The sequence below is a fragment of the Macaca fascicularis genome, chromosome 2, assembly GCF_037993035.2.
Source record: "Macaca fascicularis isolate 582-1 chromosome 2, T2T-MFA8v1.1".
NCBI lineage: Eukaryota > Metazoa > Chordata > Mammalia > Primates > Cercopithecidae > Macaca > Macaca fascicularis.
This window is the reverse complement of record NC_088376.1, coordinates 184356840-184361216: the sequence shown is the minus strand read 5'-3', so window position 1 is coordinate 184361216 and position 4377 is coordinate 184356840. Positions and strand designations below refer to the sequence as shown.

Below are 4377 nucleotides of genomic sequence, written 5' to 3'. Positions count from 1 at the left end.
CAAGGCAGCCAGATGGGTGTATAGATCGTTTGTGACAGGAATCTGGGAATGCCAACACAGAAACGTTGCCATCAGGGTGGAAACAAAGAAAAGATCCTCATGGTAGAACCTATTATGTGGATCATAATACTCGAACTATCACATGGGAGAGACCACAACCTTTACCTTCAGGCTGGGAAAGAAGAGTTGATGATAATGGAAGAGTTTATTATGTGGATCATAGCACCGGAACAACGTGGCAGAGGGCTACCATGGAATCCATCTGAAATTCTGAACAGTGGCAATCTCAGCGCAACCAGTTGTAGGGAGCTATGCAACAGTTTAACCAACGATACCTCTATTCAGCTTCAATGTTAGCTGCAGAAAATGACCCTTATGGACCTTTGCCACTAGGCTGGGAAAAAAGAGTGGATTCAACAGACAGGGTTTACTTTGTGACTCATAACACAAAAACAACCCAGTGGGAAGATCCAAGAACTCAAGGCTTACAGAATGAAGAACCTCCGCCAGAAGGCTGGGAAATTAGACATACTCATGAAGGTGTGAGGTACTTTGTTGATCATAATGCGAGAACAACAACATTCAAAGATCCTCGCAATGGGAAGTCATCTGTAACTAAAGGTGGTCCACAAATTGCTTTTGAATGCAGCTTTAGATGGAAACTTGCTCACTTCTGTTATTTATGCCAGTCTAATGCACTACCCAGTCATGTAAAGATCAATCTGTCCCAGCAGACGTTGTTTGAAGATTCCTTCCAGCAGCTTATGGCATTAAAACCCTATGACTTGAGGAGGCGCTTACATGGAATATTTAGAGGAGAAGAAGGACTTGATTATGGTGGTCTAGTGAGAGAATAGTTTTTCTTGCTTTCGCATGAAGTTTTGAACCCAATGTATTGCTCATTTGAGTATGTGGGGAAGAACAACTATTGTCTGCAGATAAATCCAGCATCAGCCATTAATCCAGACCATCTTTCGTACTTCTGTTTCATTGGTAGTTTTATTGCCATGGCACTATTTCATGGAAAGTTTATCAATACTGGTTTCTCTTTACCATTCTACAAGTGTATGTTAAGTAAAAAACTTACTATTAAGGATTTGGAATCTATTGATACTGAATTTTATAGCTCCCTTATCTGGATAAGAGGTAGCAACATTGAAGAATGTGGCTTAGAAATGTACTTTTCTGTTGACATGGAGATTTGGGGAACAGTTACTTCACATGACCTGAAGTTGGGAGTTTCCAATATTCTGGTGACTGAGGAGAACAAAGATGAATATATTGGTTTAATGACAGAATGGCATTTTTCTCGAGGAGTACAAGAACAAACCAAACTTTCCTTGATGGTTTTCATGAAGTTCTTCCTCATCAGTGGCTATAGTACTTCAATGAAAAAGAATTAGAGGTTACGTTGTGTGGCATGCAGGACGCTGACTTGGCAGATCGGCAGAGAAATAATGTTTATCGACATTACACAAGAAACAGCCAGCAAATCATTTGGTTTTGGCAGTTTGTGAAAGAGACAGACAATGGAGTAAGAATGCTACTTCATCACTGGAACCTGCCATTTATCTCTAGGAGGATTTGCTGAGCTCATAGGAAGTCATGGACCTCAAAAGTTTTGCATTGAAAAAGTTGGCAAAGACACTTGGTTGCCAAGAAGCCATATGTGTTTTAATCGCTTGGATCTACCACTATGTAAGAGTTATAAACAACGCAAGGAAAAACTTCTTCTTTTTGCAATAGAAGAGACAGGGATTTGGACAAGAATGAATGTGGCTTCTTGTTTTGGAGGAGCTATTGCATTTAAATATCCCAGCCAAAAAAAATTACACAGAGAGCATATATCAGCTGTTCATTCTGTACAGTGAATTTTCTGAACCTCTCAAAGTATGTTTTCCATTCTTCCACAGAAATATGCAAAACATATTTCATCCTTTTCTACTTTATTTATTGTTCTCGTGAAATGACTGACCAGGAAAAAGATCATCCTCAAATTCTGAAGCAAGTGAGAGACTTTATTAAAAATACATATATAGCTATATAAGCATATATGATAGTGGCTCTAGTTTTACAGAGCTCCAAGTGCATTAAACATGACAGCTGTTCATTCATAAACATCTGGATTTGCTTTACCTTATTAATATTATCTAGCGGGAAAAGTGCAAATCGCTCCATGTTCTTCTCTCCCTTATGTAACATCTCCTGAGGGTGTTTAGTTGCATGGCTGTTCAGGAAGGTATTAAGGGCTTAGACCAAATCTTACTTTAAGTATGTTTTTAAAAAAAATGCTGCCGGCTTTTCTGAAGACAGCTGCTTGAACCTGTCAGTTTGTTTTAAATAAATACAATAGTTGAAAATTTTTCTCTGTTGTATCAGTAATATTGTCAAAGTAATGTATAAAACTATAACTTATACATGAAAGTCATATACTAGATCCGATCCTATTTAGCTTATTATCGAAATTGGAAGGATTCATTGAGCAGCATAGAAGTGTGTTTACGTGTTACTTTGAGATGCTAGGTATTTGTGGAATTAAAAAGAATCAGGCACTGTTGTACTTTGTTTTTAAATCTGTGATTTTTTTCAAATTTAATTCATAATAAATGGATACAATTTCATACTTAGGAACATATAAAAGGTAGTGTGAACTCTGCCACTTTTTTTGTGTTCAAAGTTGTGGTTTTATGAAACCAGATGGATTGAAGAGTTACATAAGCATTTGAATGCTCTAATATGAGGCTAATGATTTTCTGTTAGTGTTTGAACATCTTCATTCCTCTCAAATTCATAACAGTTTTATTTATCTGAATTAAATAAGCATATAAAAAATGACATTTATCAGCCTCTGGAATTCAATGCTGTTCTTTCCTTACGTTTACATCTTTGCAAGGCATAGATGAGCTGAAGCTTCCATTCTGTAGGTATTCCATAACATCTTATGGTGCTTTGAGGCTTGCAGGAAAGATTAACCGCCAACAAACAACATAGGTAGATATCACAAAGCAGTAAAAAGGATAAAAACAATACATTTGGTAGAATCAAAGTACTTATGGATGCATAGAATATTGACTAAATGGGAAGAACTGAAAACTGGAATAAATTGTAGTGTCTTCTGTTCCAAAAATGAGGAAGATTATGCCTTCCTTTCTTTTTCTTACTTAATATTTCAGATAGATACTTCACATAACTCAGCATAATTCATCAATTCCATATTGGAATAAAATTAGTCCATACCTGAATTCTCATTTCTCTTTTGGATCAGAACAACAACAACAAACTATAATAGCTAAATTTTTCAAATAATAGTACCAAAGCAGGGGAAATTACACTGATATAGACACATGTATATCATGCTGGCAGTGTTTTAAATACATTCCATAGTTTTTGGAAATAACTTTTTTATCACATATTTGTGTAGTATTTTCAATTATTTTTCTTGGCTTTAGAAGTCATATTTTGTTGAAATTAATAAGGCATTTACTAGTGGGACTAGTCAAAGATCCTGAGATGGTATCAGTTAGTGATAAGTAATCTATCTCATCAATACAATCCCTATGAAAATTCCAATGACATTTTTCACAGAAATATAAAAACAATCCTAAAAGTCATATGGAACCACAAAAGACTCTGAATAGCCAAACCATTCTTGCGCCAATAGAACAAGGTCAGAACAACACACTGTGTGATTTCAAACTCTACTATAAAGCTATAAGAATCAAAATAGCATGATGCTGGCATAAAAACAGACACATAGACCCAATGGAACCAATCCAGACCAATCCAGAAATATTTCATCTTGAAAATATTAACTTTTGGCCAGGCGCGGTGGCTTACGCCTGTAATCCCAGCACTTCGGGAGGCTGAGGCGGGCAGATCATGAGGTCAAGAGATCGAGACCATCCTGGCCAACATGGTGAAAACCCATCTCTACTAAAAATACACAACTTAGCTAGGCATGGTGGTGTGTTCCTGTAGTCCCAGCTACTTGGGAGGCTGAGGAAGGAGAATCACATGAACCCGGGAGGCAGGGGTTGCAGTGAGAGGAGATTGCACCACTGCACTCCAGCCTGGCAACGGAATGAGACTCCGTCTCAATAAGAAATAAATAAGATAAAATAATAAAATATTAACTTTTATGAAACACCCTATTACACAGGGGAGAAATAAGAAATACTAATTGAGCTTTTCTAAAATTATAGAATATATCATGGATATTAGACACTCAAATACTTATGTTAAATCAAGGTTGGAACTGGAAAGACCAATAAGATATGTGTGAACTCAAGAGTTGCTACTGGCATAAAAATTGATGCACTGTTTCTAGCAATATATAGCAAGAACCCTAAAAAAGTTCATAGCTTCAACTTTATAATC

At 36.6% G+C, this 4377-nt stretch overlaps 1 pseudogene; it reads left to right on the top strand.

Moving 5' to 3' along the window:
- The first annotated feature begins 286 nt into the window (after positions 1-286).
- Positions 287-1773, top strand: LOC102120073 (NEDD4-like E3 ubiquitin-protein ligase WWP1 pseudogene; annotated as a pseudogene).
- The last annotated feature ends 2604 nt before the right edge of the window (positions 1774-4377 follow it).